Here is a 19199-nt window from a genome sequence, read left to right on the forward strand (position 1 = left end):
TACCTCCATTTCTTCACCATCTATCTGCCAGGAATTGAAAGGGCCGGATGCCATGATTTTAGTTTTCTTAATGTTGAGTTTCAAGCCAACTTTTGCACTCTCCTCCTTCACCCGCATCAAGAGACTCTTTAATTCCTCTTTGCTTTCTGCCATTAGAGTGGTATCATCTGCATATCTGAGGTTGTTGATATTTCTTCCGGCAATCTTAATTCCAATTTTTGATTCATCTAGCCCTGCCTTTCTCATGATGTGTTCTGCATATAAGTTAAATAGGCAGGGTGATAGTATACAGCCTTACCGGACTCCTTTCCCAATTTTGAACCAATTAGTGGTTCCGTGTCCAGTTCTCACTGTGGCTTCCTGACCCGCATACAGGTTTCTCAAGAGACAAATAAGATGGTCTGGTACTCCCATCTCTTTAAGAACTTGCCACAATTTGTTGTGATCCACACAATCAAAGGCTTTAGCATAGTCAATGAAGCAGAAGTAGATGTTTTTCTGGAACTCCCTAGCTTTCTCCACGATCCAGCGTATGTTGGCAATTTGATCTCTAGTTCCTCTGCCTCTACGAAATCCTGCCTGTACTTCTGGTAGTTCTCGATCCACATACTGCTGGAGCCTAGCTTGTAGGATTTTAAGCATAACCTTACTAGCATGTGAAATGAGTGCAATGGTGTGATAGTTTGAACATTCTTTGGCATTGCCTTTCTTTGGAATTGGAATGTAAACTGACCTTTTCCAATCCTGTGGCCATTGTTGAGTTTTCCAAATTTGCTGGCAAATTGGGTGTAGCACTTTTACTGCGTCGTCTTTTAAGATTTTGAATAGCTCAGCTGGAATACTGTCTCCTCCACTAGCTTTGTTGTTGCTCAGATTTCCTAAGTCCCATTTGACTTCACATTCTAGGATGTCTGGCTCAAGGTCAGTGACCACCCCATCATGGTTATCAGGGATGTTAAGCTCATTCTTGTATAGTTCTTCTGTGTAATTTTGCCACCTCTTCTTAATCTCTTCTGCCTCTGTTAGGTCCCTGCCATTTTGGTCCTTTATCATGCCCATCTTTGCATGAAACGTTCCCTTCATATCTCCAATTTTCTTGAAGAGATCTCTGGTCCTCCCTATTCTATTGTTTTCTTCTATTTCTTTGCACTGTTCATTTAAGAATGCATTCTTATCTCTTCTAGCTATTCTCTGGAATTCTGCATTCAACTGGGTGTATCTTTCTCTTTCTCCCTTGCCTTTCGCTTCCCTTCTTTCCTCAGCTATTTGCAGAGCTTCCTCAGACAGCCATTTTGCTTTCTTGCCTTTCTTTTTCTTTGGAATGGTTTTAGTTGCTACCTCTTGTACAATGTTGCAAACCTCCATCCATAGTTCTTCAGGCACTCTGTCTATCAGATCTAATTCTTTAAATCTATTTGTCACCTCTACTGTATATTCATCAGGGATATGGTTTAGTTCATACCTGAGTGGCCTGGTGTTTTCCCCTACTTTCTTTAGTTTAAGCCTAAATTTTGCAAGAAGAAGCTCATGATCTGAGCCACAGTTCAGCTCCTGGTCTTGTTTTTACTGACTGTATAGAGCTTCTCCATCTTTCCCTGAAGAGCACATAGTCAGTCTGATTTCTGTGTTGACCATCTGGTGATGTCCATGTGTAGAGTCGTCTCTTAGGTTGTTGGAAAAGAGTGTTTGCTATGACCATTGTATTGTCTTGACAGAATTCTATCAGCCTGTGCCCTGCTTTTATGTTTTAGTCTCTAGTCCCCTAATAATCTTTGTTTCTCTTCTCTGCACTCTTTCTAGAGTCTCAACATCCTTTTTACATTGTGGCAACCAAAACTGGATGTAGTATTCCAAGTGTGGCCTTACCAAGGCATTATAAAGTGATATTAACACTTCAGGTGATCTTGATTCTATCCCTCTGTTTATGCAGCCCAGAACTGTGTTGGCTTTTTTGGCAGCTGCTGCACATGGCTGGCTCATATTTAAACGGTTGTCCACTAGGACTCTCACAGTTACTATTATTGAGCAAGGTACCACATATACTGTACCTGTGCATTTTGTTTTCTTTGCCAAAATGTAGAACCTTACTCCAAGATCAGCTTGGAGGCTTTGCCCAAGCCTTCATTGAAGTGAATCCTCTCTGGAAGCTCTGCATAGGCCTAATTATAATGATGGCAATTATGGATGAAGCATAGTAAATTTTCTCCATTTCTGATTTGGATCCTTAAAGTGTCATCGTTTTGAGTTATGAACTCTGGGAAGTCAGGAGTCTGATGCTATGTTCAGGTTCAAGAAACTCTTTATTGAGTACATCATATTGGCACTTATAAAGGTGAAGGTAGCTCTAAATAGTTCCTGTGCTTAGGGATAGTTAAAAGAATAAGAATTCCCCACCCCCCTGCCCTTTGTCTCTCAGGTCATATGGGCCAGTCGGTTCATCCGTAATTTCCCACTCAGCTCCAAAAGGAATCCGTAGGTTCACACCGACCGGCTGGTAGATATTTTGGCTATCAGCTGAGGCACCACATTCCTAAGTTCCCCCTTCCCACTTCCCGTGAAAGGCAACCAAAAAACAAAACAGGAGCAAGCATGAGCAAGCATGGCTTCAGCTGAAGTCGTTTGGCAGGTTGACATGAAGCTTAGGGCAAGCACAGAATGCAAAGGACCTGCAGTGCATCCTGCTGCTCTCACAAGCTCTGCGATCGTGCAGGAAGGATTCCGGATTAATGGAAGCGTCTGCTACACCAGAAAGAAAAAGATAGGAAATTATTCTTCTCAGTGGTGAAATCCAAATTTGACTGAACTGCTCCCTCGCTGCAGCTGCAAAGTTCGTTTTCCCATCCTGCTTGCCTGTGGCAACTCGAGAGCAGTCAGGGATGCTTGGCGAGTTGACAGTCAATGGGGAAACCAGATTCACTTAACAACCAGGTTACTAACATCAGCTGACAGTGATTCATTTAACGAACATGGCAAGAAAAGTTGTAAAATGGGGCAAAACTCATTTAATGAATGTCTCACTTAGCAACATAAATCCTGGGCTCAGTTGTGGTCATAAGTCAAGGAATACCTGTAATTTTTCTGGAAGGTAATTCCCCCAGGTACTGGCAGCTGAGATTTGGATGGAATTCTGCTTGGGTGTAGTTTGGTTTGATATATTAATAATGTAATATTTAGAGCCCTCAACTCACTTTCCTTTGAGATGGATACATGTAATTTGGTTATATTTTACTTCAGTTTGCCACCTGGAATTCCTTGGGTAGGATTTGTGGTTTTATAAATTTGTTAAATAAATACCCCCCCACCCCATCTCCTTCCTCTACAATGAGCTTTTAAATTAATTCTTCAAGTTTTCCTTCTTTTTTGGAGGATGCTCAGATAGCTGTGGAATATGTTGGGTCTCCATGGACCCTAAGTGGTGTAACAAAATGAATATTTTCATAACTACAACAAAGTGGGTTCTTGGGGTGTAAAATGATTGTACAAAATCCCAGGAAGCTGAAGTCTTTATTATACAGCAGCTCTCAATCATTAAACATGAAGAGACAAAGAAATAGAGAAGTCACACAAAAAAGCATGTACAAAACTAAGGAAGGCAAACTACACTTCTGCTTTCAGTTGGTTTGCCATCTTGAACCCACTGGGTCCAGTTCTCCCAGATCTTTTGGTCAGAGGGGTTAAGTTTCAGCTTTGATCAAGGAAATGCTCCTCTACTCCCTGATATTCTCAGACTCTGCAGCTTCTATCTGCTTCTCCCAACACAATTTCCCCCATCTTATGAGCCACGGTGGTGCAGTGGTTAGAATGCAGTACTGCAGGCTACTTCTGCTGCCTGCCAGCTGCCTGCAATTTGGCAGTTCAAATCTCATTAGGCTCAAGGTTGACTCAGCATTCCATCGTTCCATGGTTGGTAAAATGAGGACCCGGATTGTTGGGGGGCAAGAGGCTGACTCTATAAAGTGCTTAGAGAGGGCTGTGAAACACTGTGAAGTGGTATATAAGTCTAAGTGCTGTTGCCCTCCCTCCCTCCCTCCCTCCCTCCCTTCCTTCCTGTGCAGTGGTTAAAATGCAGTATTGCAGGCAAACTCTGCCCACTGCCAGGAGTTCAATCCTGACTGGCCCAAGGTTGACTCATCCTTCTGTCCTTCCGAGGTTGGTAAAATGAGGACCCAGATTGTTGGGGGGCAATATGCTGACTGTGCAAACCTCTTAGAGACAGCTGTAAAGAATTGTGAAGCGATATATAAGTCCTATTGCTATTGCTCTTCCTTTTCCCTCCCTCCCTCCCTCCCTCCCTTCCTCCCTCCCTCCCTTCCATTGTGAACAGTGGTTCGAATGCAGTATTGCAAGCTAATTTTACCAACTGCTATCAGTTCGATCCTGACTGACTCAAGGTTGACTCAGCCTTCCATTCTTCCAAAGTCAGTAAAATGAGGACCCAGATTGTTGGGGGCAAGAGGCTGACTCTGTAAAGCGCTTAGAGAGGGCAGTAAAGCACCCTGAAGCTTTATATAAGTCTAAGTGCTATTGCTCTCTCTCCTTAGGAGGGAACAGGCCAGGGGCTTTAGAATGTGGTAGAACACAGCAAGCTGTAGATTCATTGCAGGAGTTATTAACTTATGGGTGACCACTACAAAAGCACAAGAAAAAAATACTACTTCATTTTTTGCTTTAGGATTTAGTCTCAGTCTGTCCTTTCTTAATATCAAAAAAATATTCAGGCATCACCTGACTTAGAATAACTTTATTGTCAATTTGAATGTACACCAATCGGCATACATTAAAATGAAATTTCACTGCATACAGCTCTCAAAGGGTCACCACCTCCAATATACACTACATAAACATGACAAAATTATAAATAAATATATATATATTGGAGGGGTTTGATGTAGCACCACCACAAAGCCAAACAACAGCTATGCAGCTCACCAGCTCAAATCCCCCTGCAACACAGACTAAATTGAGCACAACCAAGCCCCCACCCAAACAGGACACACCCCCAGCCAATCAGAGCACAAAAAAACTCCATCCAATCAGAGCACAGCCAAGCTCCCACCCAATCAGTTCAAACCCCCACTAGCAGTTAAAAGGAAGAAACAGCTGCGATCACACATTGCTCCCAGAAGCACGAAGCTGAAGCCTGAAGATGACGAATGAGACTTCGTCGAAACGTTGCCAAGACATTTCCAATTTTACACGGGAGAAAACCCGAACAACCAAAGACCTACATACAAACACCCGTGAAAACCTCAGAAAACATATATATATATATATATATGCATATACACACATACATTATATGACACAGAAAAATAACACTGTCTAGTTCGTTGTATGCATGTACATGGCGAGAAAAATGAATTTTGTGAGTTTACCAGACGGATGGTATACGGAACAAAGCGGTTACAGAATCTGGTAGTTGAGCTAGAAACAATTTGAAAACTCCGCCCAGAGGGGAGCAAGAGAAACAGACCATGAAGTGGGTTTGTGTGGTCTCTAACAGGGCTTTGAGCTCTAAGTACATAGCGCTTATGAGCAGTATCCTGAATAAAGGGAAGCGAGCTTCCTATAATCCTCTCCGCTATCCTCACCACTCTCTGTAGGGACTTTCTATCTGAGGCACTGCTGCCACCAAACTTAAAACACTCTCAATCGTGCCTCTGTTAAAAGTGCGGTATGGACATCATCTATGACTATAATGTCTCAGAACTCCAGGGGGATCCTTTTATGGAACGCCTAAGAAACCTAATCCATTCAAAGTTTTTTTCCCCAATTAATACATTTATTTTGGTTCTTTCAATAATGAAATAGAATACACACACCAGAGCAACACTTTTCATGGCTTTGCCCATTGATTTGTAATGTACTGTATATATGCACAGATTAAAGAAGGCTCACATAGGCTTTTTTCTTGATGAAGACTGCATGCAGAAAAAATACATTCAGGAATGGCCATATTAAAAGATAAATATATAGAGTATAGAAGAACAGAGTTGGAAGGGATCCTGTAGGTCATCTAGTCCAACCCTCTGTCTAAGGAGGAGACCCTACACCATATCTGACAAGATGGCAGTCCAGTCTCTTCTTGAAAGCCTCCAGTGATGAAGCTCCCACAACTTCTGAAGGCAACTTCTGTTCCATGGGTTGATGGGTCTCATTGTCAGAAAAATTCTCCTTATTTCTAGGCTGAATCTCTCCTTGTTCAGTTTCCATCCATTATTCCTTGTCTGGCCTTCGGGTGCTTTGGAAAATAGCTTGACCCCCTCCTCTCTGTGGCAGCCCATCGAATATTGGAATACTGCTCTCATGGTCCTTCTCTTCACTAGACTAGACATACCCAGTTCCTGCAACCGTTCATCGTATATTTTCACTCCGGTCCCCTAATCATCCTGGTTGCTCTTCTTTGCATTCTTTTTAGATTCTCAATATCTTTTTTACATCATAGCGACCAAAACTGGATGCAGTATTCCAAGTGTGGCCTCACCAAGGCATTATAAAATAAAAACATGAAAATGTGGATCATAAATGATGTGCAAAATATTCCATGCACAAACCATGAAGCAGCTTGTTTGCCAGGTGGTTTATACCCAGAACAAAACCCTTTGATTCTTTGGGTCTATGCACAGAATGAAACAGAGCAACTCCATTGTGGGCAGAGAAAACATTCAGGCAAACGTACTGGCAGCAGAAGGGAAGCAGTGGGCAGTGGGTGCGAGAGAGGACAGGCAGGGTCCTGAGCGATGGCAGTAGCTGAGGGGAAGAATCCTCAAATACTGGAAGACTGCTATCATGTTCCCCCCAGTCCTTCTTTTCTTTAGGTAAAGGTAAAGGTTCCCCTTGCACATTTGTGCTAGTTGTTCCCAACTCTAGGTGCTCATCTCTGTTTCAAAGCCGAAGAGTCAGCGCTGTCAGAAAACGTCTCCATGGTCATGTGGCCGGCATGACTCAATGCCAAAGGTGCACAGAACGGTGTTACCCTCCCACCAAAGGTGGTCCCTATTTTTCTACTTGCATTTTTTACGTGCTTTCGAACTGCTAGGTTGGCAGAAGCTGGGACAAGTCACAGGAGCTCACCCCGTTACAGGGCAGCACTAGGGATTTGAACCACTGAACTGCTGACCTTTTGATCGACATGCTCAGCATCTTAGTCACTGAGCCATCGTGTCCCTATTTTCTTTTCTTTAGATTAGCCAAACCCAAATCCTGCAATTGTTCTTCCTATGTTTTTGTCTCCGGGCCTTTAATCATCTTAGTTGTTTTTCTCTGCACTTTTTCCAAAGTCTCAACATCTTTTTTGTAGTATGGTGACCAAAACTGGATGCAGTACCCCAGGTGTGGTCTTACAAAGGATTTATAAAGTGGTATTAACACTTTACGTGCACATACTTCACTTTCCGAGGCATTCAAAGGAAGCCTGGCAGAAGAGAGCCTGTGGTATTCTCCGCTGCCTAATTGGCGAGCGCGCCCCATTCTCTGCTCAAGGACAACTGGCGGCATTGTTGCCATTCAGGAGTGGAATTGGCACAATTAAACCTTTCTGCCAGAGATGCCTCTGAGTGCTCCTCCACTCTGGATGGCCTCCCAGATTATATTTGCAGCAATGCTGTTCCCATTTTGTTTTAAGGTTAAAAAGAAGACGAAGGAGGCTTCACGTTTGTATGAAGCACAAAGCAAAAAGTGGGGAAAGAAAGGCGCTACTTCCCCAGTAATTTGATCTACCAGATCATTTAATCTTGTCAAAAGAAAGTGTTTTTTGTGTCTGTGTGTGTGTGTGTGTTTGTTTATATGGATGGGTGGGGGAAAGAAGTGAGGAAGATAATTTCGGCAGTTTTGTTCGTCGTATCTGGGAGAATGTTGGTCTCCTTCAGAGCACTCAGAGGCTACGAGTAAAGCTGTGATGACCCAGGGCGAGACACAAAGGCAATAGAGCCAGAGAACCGATATGAGTCCCTTTATTATCACCAACTGTGCCCCCAATGTCCCTTTCCACTCTCTGGCCTGGAGCTCTTCCACCAACCTGTAATAGTCTTTGGCTGACAATACTTAAGTCCCGAACGTTGTAAGCAGAAAACTTCTAACTAAAACTCCATCAAAGCAAGACAAGATAATTAATCCAGCAGGGCAAGCAAAATAAGGAATTCCACAAGTAAAGTAGCATGGCAGTAAAGCAAACCGTTTGTGAGGATGCCAGGAACTCAGATAAACACCAGATGAACTCAGCATTTGTTCCCGACAACCGCCCCTCCCACTTGCCTCTCCTTTTAAACTCCATGAGCAGCTGTGCCTTGTAAAGAGGATCAGGTCCCTTTCCTCCCTCGAAAGTCACACAACCCACATCGCTCTCTTCTCTGTTCCTCCCCGCATTGTCTAGGATGAGGAGGGGGTGGGCCTCTGTCTTCATCTAAACCCCCTCTCCCTTGTTCTACCTCTCCCCTGCTCTGTCCAGCCTGAGTTTGCTCTTCCCTAGTTTTTTCCACAGCCAATGGACCCAGATTGTTGGGGGCAAAAAGAGGCAGGAAGGTCAGGAGTGCAACTAGAACTCAACGTTCACTATGTGGCTGCTTTAAAAGGTTCCTTGCAGGTGTGACTGATCAATGATGCCTGAGTGACGTATCAGAGAGAATAGCACCAGCACTTAGACTTATATATCGCTTCACAGTGCTTTCCAGCCCTCTCTAAGTGGATTACAGAGTCAGCCTCTTGCCCCCAACAATCTGGGTCCTCATTTTACCCACCTTGGAAGGATAGAAGGCTGAGTCAACCTTGAGCCTGGGGAGATTTGAACTTGAAAATTGCAGTCAGCCAGCAGTCAGCAAAAGCAGCCTGCAGTATTGCATTCTAACCACTGTGCCACCAAGACTATAGTGACCAGACGTCCCGCTTTTGGCGGGACAGTCCCGCTTTTTAATAATTTGTCCCGCGTCCCGCGGCAATTCCAAAAAGTCCCGATTTTTTTTTTGTTTCACTCCCATTCTGGAAATGGGAGGCGGCAATGCAAGAGGAGGAGGCGGAGAAGGGGGTGCGAGAGGGAGGAGAGACGTCGCTTGTCTTCACCCGAGAGGAAAAGAAGAGCTGAGAGGAGAGCCGAGGAGAGCCGAGCCTGCATGGAAGAGCCGAGAGGAAAGCCGAGCCTGCCTGGAAGAGCAAAGAAGCAGCAGCCAGTCCTCCTCCTTCAGGCAGGTGGCAAGACTCAGCGTGCATGCGCAGCCACCCCCCCTCCCGGTCAATGGTGTCCCGCTTTGCCATCGCTGAAATCTGGTCACTTTAACCAAGAAGAAAGAACTACGGTCCTCTAGAAAGGTGAATGAACCAGAGGTGCTTTCCCCCAAGGTATTGGGGCCAAGGGAGTGGAGCCCCCTTTGGGATGCTTTTATTATTACCATGGTGGGCACAGTGGTTAGAATGCAGTACTGCAGGATAACTCTGCTGACTGCCAGCAGTTCAATTGTCAATGACTCAAGGTTGATTCAGCCTTCCATAAATTCAGCCTTCTGTAAACCACTTAGAGAGGGCTGTAATACACTATGAAGAGGTCTATAAGTCTAGGTGCTGGTGCTACTACTATTGACTCAGCCTTCCATCCGAGGTGGGTAAAATGAGGACCCAGATTGTTGGGGGCAAGATGTTAACTCTTTAAAATGCTTAGGTAAAAGTAAAGGTAAAGGTTCCCCTCGCACATATGTGCTACTTGTTCCTGACTCTAGGGGGCGGTGCTCATCTTTGTTTCAAAGCTGAAGAGCCAGCGCTGTTATTCCCAGCACCATCTCCATCTGTTTGCTGTGCTATATAGACAGCTTCTGGTGCAACCCATTGAGAAGAGCAAGGCTGCCTCCTCATGAGTAATTGGGCTGACCTTCACTGCTTCTGCCTTTTCTCTGCCCTACCTGTCCTCGCATCAGGTGCAAAAGGCAGTTCCTCTTCCTCATTGCTGACCGGATGCAGCTGTGTGCTTTACCTACCTGAAGCCTCTGGGCTGTCCTGCTGCAGCTGTGCTTCAGCCAAATCCCCCTCAGATGGCTGCTTGGAGCCAATGACCAACTCCCCTCCAGATGTGCCCGGAATTGGTTCATCCTCCTCTGAATGGACATCTGGAGGGGTATATGGGAAGTGTTCAGGGGAATCATCACAGCAAATCCATCTTGACCTTTTCATGGTTGGGAGAAAATATCTTAAACCAGCTTTAAGAACTGTTGCCAGTCCAAAAAACCATAGAGGAGGCTTTATTTGAATGAAGGAGGGAAAGAGGTTGAACTTTCAAAGCTTCCCTCTGAAGGTGGAGGCCTTGCGCTGCTGTCTGACCTCACTGAAAGACCCGGGGCAAAGCTAGGGGGCTCTTGGAACCCAGTTACTCAACCCAGAGTGATCTCTGCTCTAACGTGGGCTGCATTCACAAATGTTACCACACATGAAGCATCCCATCCACATTTACTACCATTTCAGTAATTACTTCCTAGAGCAGGAGGTCCATTTGGGGAGCTGGAAAAAGAACATAGAACATAGACTCATATAGAGTTAGGTGGCGTGGTAGCACAGTGGTTAGGATGCAGTATTGCAGGCTGATTCTGCCCATTGCCAGGAGTTCAATTGTGACCAGCTCAAGGTTGACTCGGCCTTCCATCTATTGTGTCTGTGTCCCCCGAGCCGGGCCCCCTGCCAGAAAGTGACTTGGAAAGTGAGGGGGAAGGGCCATCAGGACTTACCTTGGGAGCACTGGCTTCCCTGGCTCAGCTCCAGGAGCCAGAGGCAGGCCAGGTGGAGGAGATAACGAGGCCTCTGTCCCCTGACTCTTTCCCCCCCCCCAGGCCACACCTCCAGACCCAGCTGATGGCAATCAGGCCTGGCTGGACCCTAGGTTTCGTAGGCAGGAGAGGCGGGAACAACAGAAGCAGGGGTGGAGCAGGCCTAGGAAGTGCTGAGTCATGGAGCCATACCCCACAGGATATAAAACCAGCGAGGGCTGCTATGCCTCTTTGTAGCAGGCAAAATCAACTGTTAAACTAAGAGCTGAAGTACTGTTTATTCCTGGGTGACTCATCGGCATCAAGGGAGATATCAGAGACACTTGGCAGACGCTCGTTAGTTTGCTGCCAGAGCTGATAGTGCCGGCTAATTAAGCCATCGCTCGGACAGAGGAAAGGGGGGACAGAACACCATCCTTCTGAGGTGGATAAAATGGGGACCCAGATTGTTGGGGGCAAGAGGCTGACTGCAAACTGCTTAGAGAAGGCTGTAAAGCACTGTGAACCAGTAAGTGCTGGTGCTGATATTAGATCAATTGTATTTATCGTTTGCCATTGCGGCCTTGCCCAGTTTAGTCTTTGATCGTTCTGCCTAGGGAGTTGAACGCCAATACTTCCAGAGGCCACAGGTTGACCAAGGGACTGTTAGATTCATTCTGAGGAAGTTTGGTTTTAATTCACACTCTCCCCATCTCTCTCTTCTCTCTTTCCCTCAAAATGCCTGTCTCCTAACAACAGACATGACTCGGACATCCCCTTCACCAGGTCATTGATTCAGCTCTGTCTGACAACAACTCAGGATCTCAGATGACTGACTTACCTGGTGACCATGATTTCAGTCCTTCTATGCCAGGGGTCTCCAACCTTGGCAACTTTAAGACTTGTGGACTTCAACTCCCAGAGTCCCTCAGCCAGCAAAGCTGGCTGGGGGATTCTGGGAGTTGAAGTCCACAAGTCTTAAAGTTGCCAAGGTTGGAGACCCCTGTTCTATGGGGTGAATGTTTCATTCCCAGCTGCGGTGGGGAGGGGCAGTGTGTGTGTGTGGGGAGGGTGGGCTATTCCTGCAATTCTTATGTATTGTTATGGCCACTTCCGAATCCTGAGCCAGAGGCTGGAGAGAGAAGTCAGAAAAGGGCTTTTCAGTTTGAAGAGGAGGCTAGCTGGCTGGCAGGCAACCAGATACCAGCACTGGAAGATCACAAGTCTGAGCAGGTGGGACTTGATTCAGATCAGGGGTCTCCAACCTTGGCAACTTTAAGCCTGACGGACTTCAACTCCCAGAATTCCCCAGCCAGCTTTACAGATGAGCAGCCTCCAGGGTCCTTCTACTCTGAGAAAATTTAGGTGCCAGCAAGAAAGTCTTTCAAAGTGGTATTGGCCCGGCTTTGCCTTGATATTACAGATTAACAGAGTTGGAAGGGACCTTGTAAGTCATCTAGTTCAGGGGTCTCCAACCTTGGCAACTTTAAGCTTGGAGGACTTCAACTCCCAGAATTCCCCAGCCAGCTGGACTAGTCCAGCCCCCTGCCCAACACCTTGGCTACATAGGAGAGGCATGAAGGAAGGGGTAGAAACTGAGATGAGAGCTACGAAATCCTGGGACTGCCTGGGTTGAAAGGAAGGGTCCTGGGCAGGGGTGGAATTCAATTTTTTTTACTACTGGTCCGTGGGCGTGGCTTGGTGGGTGTGGTGTGGCTTGGTGGGCACGGCTTGGTGGGCGCGGCAGGGGAAGGATACTGCAAAATCTCCATTCCCACCCCACTCTGGGGCCAGCCGGAGGTTGCATTTGCCAGTTCTCCGAATTATTCAAAATTTCTGCTACTGGTTCTCCAGAACCTGTCAGAACTTGCTGGATTTCACCCCTGGTTCTGGGCCACATGCTGGGCTTCCACTGACCCTGTTCAACACGACACGGTTACTCAAGCCTGCCTTTGTTCTGTCGTCCGGTTCTGCTGATGGGCAGACTTTATGTTTTCAACCAACCAAACATTTCCCTCCCCTCCGTGGTTGTTTTTCCTCTTATTCTTCTCCAGAATAAAAAGGAGAGTGTGGGGGGTGGGGGGAGTGGGGAGGGCATGTCAGTTGCCCTGAGCTCTTTAGAGGAAAACCGGATAAAGAAACAACACATGATTAAAGCCAGCCAGGATCTGAAATGCTAGAAAAGAGGATATTTTTTGAAAAAAGAGAGAGAAGGAGAGAAAGGCCACACAAAGCAGGACAGTGGATAATTGTTGTGTTTTCTGATTGAAGCTCTCTGCCAGGCACCACTGCAATGCTTTGGAGGAAGGGGGGAAAAACATGTAAGACACGTCGCCGGCCCATTCAACAGAGAACGAAGCCTATGAAGCTTTTTCTCTGCCTCGTTCCAGGCAACCCAGAACCGAAACTGCTTTTCCCGGATTGCTTCAAAACCAGAGCGCTTAATGCAAACCACAGAAGTCAGAGGAAAGATCCAGAGGCGTGAACTCTTCCTTCACTCTAAACCAGCAGTGGCGAACCTATGGTACGTGTGCCAGAGATGGCACTCAGAGCCCTCTCTATTTATTTTATTTATTTATTTATTTTGTCACAACATCATATAAAATAGTATATGTCATTGCCCCAGCCCAGCTCCATTGCTTTTCTCCCACTGGGAGGGAGGAAAGGAAGGGAAGAGAGAGAGAAAGAGGGAGGGGATGAGAAATGATATTGTTGCTAAACGCAATATTTCAAAAACAGTAAAAAAAATGAAGGGGCATAAAAGCGCATTTATCACGTTTTTCTTAGAACAATTAGCTGAACTCTGCCTTGCTTATCATTATTTTAGGTAGTAAAGTCTCATTATTCAGGTTAAATTGCCGATGCTGGAACTTTGCAATAAATAAGCGGGTTTTGGGTTGCAGTTTGGGCACTCGGTCTCTAAAAGATTTGCCATCACTGCTCCAAACTGATCTGCTTTCCAGATGGTGGGCAGATCTGATTTTTGATGCAACCTGGCGTCGCTCCCTGAAGGATTTTGCTTTGTTGTTCTGATTCAATGGGTTTTCCGTTTTCCTTGAAGTGCACTTGCATGTATCCTAGAGACCAGGTGGCTAAAGAAGCCCTGTGAATTTCCAAATCTCATGGCACAATTTGGTCTGCCTTTCCTGGGCTTGGCATTGATCTGCGGAGGTGGAGATCATCTCTCAAGCTCTCTGAAATGTCAGGGAAAACTGATAAGGGGTGACATGAGAGCAGTCTTCCCATATCTAAGAGGCTGCCACAAGGAAGAGGAGGCCAGCCTCTTCTCCAAAGCAGGGGTCTCCAACCTTGGTCCCTTTAAGACTTGTGGACTTCAACTCCCAGAGTTCCTCAGCCAGCTTTGCTGGCTGAGGGACTCTGGGAGTTGAAGTCCACAAGTCTTAAAGGGACCAAGGTTGGAGACCCCTGCTCCAAAGCACCTGAAGGCAGAACATGAAGCAACTGATGGAAACTAATCAAGGAAAGAAGCAACTTGGATCTAAGGAAGAATTTCCCGACAGTTAGAACAATTAACCGGTGGAAATTCTTGCCTCCAAAAGTTGTGGGTGCTCCATCACTGGAGGCTTTTAAGATGAGACTGAAATGAGACCATTTGTCTGAAATGGTCCAGGGCAGTGTTGGCGAACCTCTTTGGCACCGAGTGTCGAAACGGGAGCACCCTTGCACGCGGACAGGGGATCATAGGAATCTGGAAGAGCAGCTCTCTGGCAGGCAGGTGCGTGCCGGGAAGCTGAGCTTCCAGTTTCTGGCATGCATGCAAGTGCAAAGACCAGCTGACCAGCATGCATATGCGCGCCGGAAACCAGAAGGTCAACTTTCTGGTGCAGGGAAATACTCTTCCAGTTTTTGGCACTCCTGCGTGTACGAAGACCAACTGGTTGGCGCGCATGTGCATGCCACAACCCAGAAGAGCAACAGGCGATGGCTGGCATGCCCGGAGAGATGGCTCTGTGTGCCACTTCCAGCACACGTGCTGTAGGTTTGCCATCACGGGTATAGGGTCTCCTGCTTTAGCAGGGGGTTGGACTAGAAGACCTCCAAGGTCCCTTCCAACTCTGTTGCTCTGATAAAGCCATCCTGTCCAGCATCTTCTTAAAAGGTGCAAGATGGAGAGGCCAGCCCCTCTATTCCCCCCACATCCTTCCACTCTGCAAAGGGGACCAAGCAGCTACTTGAAATATTGCCAAAGTCATGTGGTCAGAGAAACAGAGGAATAATTTGTCCCTTGCCTGGGCAAATTTCTCCACACGTAAATTTGGTGGAAAATTCCAACTTTGTTCCAAGCTGCAATTTTTTTTTTTTGGATGAGGTGTTTTTATCTTCTCTTGTTGTTCAAATGTTCAAGACAATTTAGAACACACACACACACAAACATACACTGCGCAGACCCATTAAAATGCAATTAGAAATCCTTTATGAGCAAGGATAGAGGCAAGAAAAAAATTGAAAACAAGCATACCCAGACGCTTAAAACTCCACAGAACTGCTGAGCTAAAGAGACTGACAGCCATCAAGACAGACTTCTCTGTGCTTTAGGTCAGGGGTCTCCAACCTTGGTCCCTTTAAGACCTGTGGACTTCAACTCCCAGAGTCCCTCAGCCAGCAAAATTGGCTGAGGAACTCTGGGAGTTGAAGTCCAAGTCTGAAAGGACCAAGGTTGAGACCCCTGATCTAGAGTGCTGGCTGAGGAACTCTGGAAGTTGAAGTCCACAAGTCTCAAAAGAGCCAAGTTTGCAGACCCTTGGTCTAGGGTCTCCTGCTTGAGCAGGGACTTGGACTAGAACAGGGGTCTCCAACCTTAGTTTGCTGGCTGAGGGACTCTGGGAGTTGAAGTCCACAAGTCTGAAAGGGACCAAGGTTGGAGACCCCTGATCTAGAGTGCTGGCTGAGGGACTCTGGGAGTTGAAGTCCACAAGTCTCAAAAGAGCCAAGTTTGCAGACCCTTGGTCTAGGGTCTCCTGCTTGAGCAGGGACTTGGACTAGAACAGGGTCTCAACCTTAGTTTGCTGGCTGAGGACTCTGGGAGTTGAAGTCCACAAGTCTGAAAGGGACCAAGGTTGGAGACCCTGATCTAGAGTGCTGGCTTAGGGACTCTGGGGTTGAAGTCCACAAGTCTCAAAGAGCCAAGTTTGCAGACCCTTGGTCTAGGGTCTCCTGCTTGAGCAGGGACTTGGACTAGAACAGGGTCTCAACCTTAGTTTGCTGGCTGAGGGACTCTGGGAGTTGAAGTCCAAGTCTGAAAGGGACCCAGGTTGGAGACCTCTGCTTTAGGCTGTCCCAGGGAACTCAAGTCAGACAGGAGGTGGTGGAAGGCGACTTGGGACTTGGTGTTTGCTCATTGAAGCCCAAATGACTTCAGCCAGGCAGCCAGAGGAGTTTTTGACCTGCTTCAGCATACTATCAGCCAATTATACCCCTCTATTATTGCTAATGAAAAGAACAAATGTCATCTCAATTTTGAGATTCTATGAATATTTAAAAAGGCTGCACGCCGATTCTGTGGAACAGGAAACATACATGTCACGTTGACAAGATTTGAAACCTGACCAGAAAAGTTTTGGAATGAGACACTCCTAAATTTTCAATAAGAAGAAGTGGAGAAAGACTTTACAAGGTCCCACGTTTGGTGCGAATGGTGTCCACCTATTCATTTCTCTACAGGCTACAGTATTTCCCCCCCCCCCACCTCATTAGATGCATATCCACTCTGAATTTAGTTCTCTGACTTGTCAGAATGCTGTGCAAGAATTCAGTTCATTAAGAAGGATTTTAAAAGCGAGGCACTTTATGAAGAAGACAGGTTAGCATTTTCCTGTAACCCGACATACGTTCTGGTTTATCACAGACTCCTCTTGTATGGCCAGTCTAGAGAAAAAGAGGACTAGGAGGGACATGATAGCAGTGTTCCAGTATTTGAGGGATGCCACAGAGAACAGGGGGTCAGCTTATTCTCCAAAGCACCTGAAGGCAAGACAAGACAAGAAAGAACAGATGGTAACTAACCAACGAGAGAAGCAACCAAAGGAAAAACTTCCTAACGGTGAGGACAATTAACCAGTGGAACAGCTTGCCTTCCGAAATTCTGGAGATTTTAAGAAGAGATTGGACAGCCACTTGTCTGAAATAGTCTAGAGCAGGGGTGTCCAAACTTGGTCCCTTTAAGACTTTTGGACTTCAACTCCCAGAGTCCCTCAGCCAGCAAAATTGGCTGAGGAACTCTGGGAGTTGAAGTCCACAAGTCTGAAAGGGATCAAGGTTGGAGACCCCTGATCTAGAGTGCTGGCTGAGGAACTCTGGAAGTTGAAGTCCACAAGTCTCAAAAGAGCCAAGTTTGCAGACCCTTGGTCTAGGGTCTCCTGCTTGAGCAGGGACTTGGACTAGAACAGGGGTCTCCAACCTTAGTTTGCTGGCTGAGGGACTCTGGGAGTTGAAGTCCACAAGTCTGAAAGGGACCAAGGTTGGAGACCCCTGATCTAGAGTGCTGGCTGAGGGACTCTGGGAGTTGAAGTCCACAAGTCTCAAAAGAGCCAAGTTTGCAGACCCTTGGTCTAGGGTCTCCTGCTTGAGCAGGGACTTGGACTAGAACAGGGGTCTCCAACCTTAGTTTGCTGGCTGAGGGACTCTGGGAGTTGAAGTCCACAAGTCTGAAAGGGACCAAGGTTGGAGACCCCTGATCTAGAGTGCTGGCTTAGGGACTCTGGGAGTTGAAGTCCACAAGTCTCAAAAGAGCCAAGTTTGCAGACCCTTGGTCTAGGGTCTCCTGCTTGAGCAGGGACTTGGACTAGAACAGGGGTCTCCAACCTTAGTTTGCTGGCTGAGGGACTCTGGGAGTTGAAGTCCACAAGTCTGAAAGGGACCCAGGTTGGAGACCTCTGCTTTAGGCTGTCCCAGGGAACTCAAGTCAGACAGGAGGTGGTGGAAGGCGACTTGGGACTTGGTGTTTGCTCATTGAAGCCCAAATGACTTCAGCCAGGCAGCCAGAGGAGTTTTTGACCTGCTTCAGCATACTATCAGCCAATTATACCCCTCTATTATTGCTAATGAAAAGAACAAATGTCATCTCAATTTTGAGATTCTATGAATATTTAAAAAGGCTGCACGCCGATTCTGTGGAACAGGAAACATACATGTCACGTTGACAAGATTTGAAACCTGACCAGAAAAATTTTGGAATGAGACACTCCTAAATTTTCAATAAGAAGAAGTGGAGAAAGACTTTACAAGGTCCCACGTTTGGTGCGAATGGTGTCCACCTATTCATTTCTCTACAGGCTACAGTATTTCCCCCCCCACCTCATTAGATGCATATCCACTCTGAATTTAGTTCTCTGACTTGTCAGAATGCTGTGCAAGAATTCAGTTCATTAAGAAGGATTTTAAAAGCGAGGCACTTTATGAAGAAGACAGGTTAGCATTTTCCTGTAACCCGACATACGTTCTGGTTTATCACAGACTCCTCTTGTATGGCCAGTCTAGAGAAAAAGAGGACTAGGAGGGACATGATAGCAGTGTTCCAGTATTTGAGGGATGCCACAGAGAACAGGGGGTCAGCTTAATCTCCAAAGCACTCGAAGGCAAGACAAGACAAGAAAGAACAGATGGTAACTAACCAAAGAGAGAAGCAACCAAAGGAAAAACTTCCTAACGGTGAGGACAATTAACCAGTGGAACAGCTTGCCTTCTGAAATTCTGGAGATTTTAAGAAGAGATTGGACAGCCACTTGTCTGAAATAGTCTAGAGTCTCCTGCTCAAGGAGGGGGTTGGACTAGAACAGGGTCTCAACCTTGGTCCCTTTAAGACCTGTGGACTTCAACTCCCAGAGTCCCTCAGCCAGCAAAGCTGGCTGAGGAACTCTGGGAGTTGAAGTCCAAAAGTCTTAAAGGGACCAAGTTTGGACACCCCTGGTCTAGAGTCTCCTGCTCAAGCAGGGGGTTGGACTAGAAGACCTCCTAAGTCCCTTCCTGCTCTAGAATAGAATAGAATAGAATAGAATAGAATAGAATAGAATAGAATAGAATAGAATAGAATAGAATAGAATAGAATTCTTTTATTGGCCAAGTGTGATTGGACACACAAGGAATTTGTCTTGGTGCATTTGCTCTCAGCGTACATAAAAGAAAAGATCATCAAGAATTCTAAGGTACAACACTTAATGATAGTCATAAGGAACAAATAAGCAATCAGGAAACAATATCAATATAAATCGTAAGGATACAAGCAACAAAGTCACAGTCATACAGTCATAAGTGGGAGGAGATGGGTGATGGGAACAATGAGAAGACTAATAGTAGTTCAGACTTAGTAAATAGTCTGACAGTGTTGAGGGAATTATTTGTTTAGCAGAGTGATGGCGTTCGGGAAGAAACTGTGCTTGTGTCTAGTTGTTCTGGTGTGCAGTGCTCTATAGCGTCGTTTTGAGGGTAGGAGTTGAAACAGTTTATGTCCAGGATGCGAGGGGT

This window comes from Ahaetulla prasina, chromosome 15 (assembly GCF_028640845.1).
Source record: "Ahaetulla prasina isolate Xishuangbanna chromosome 15, ASM2864084v1, whole genome shotgun sequence".
Lineage (NCBI taxonomy): Eukaryota > Metazoa > Chordata > Lepidosauria > Squamata > Colubridae > Ahaetulla > Ahaetulla prasina.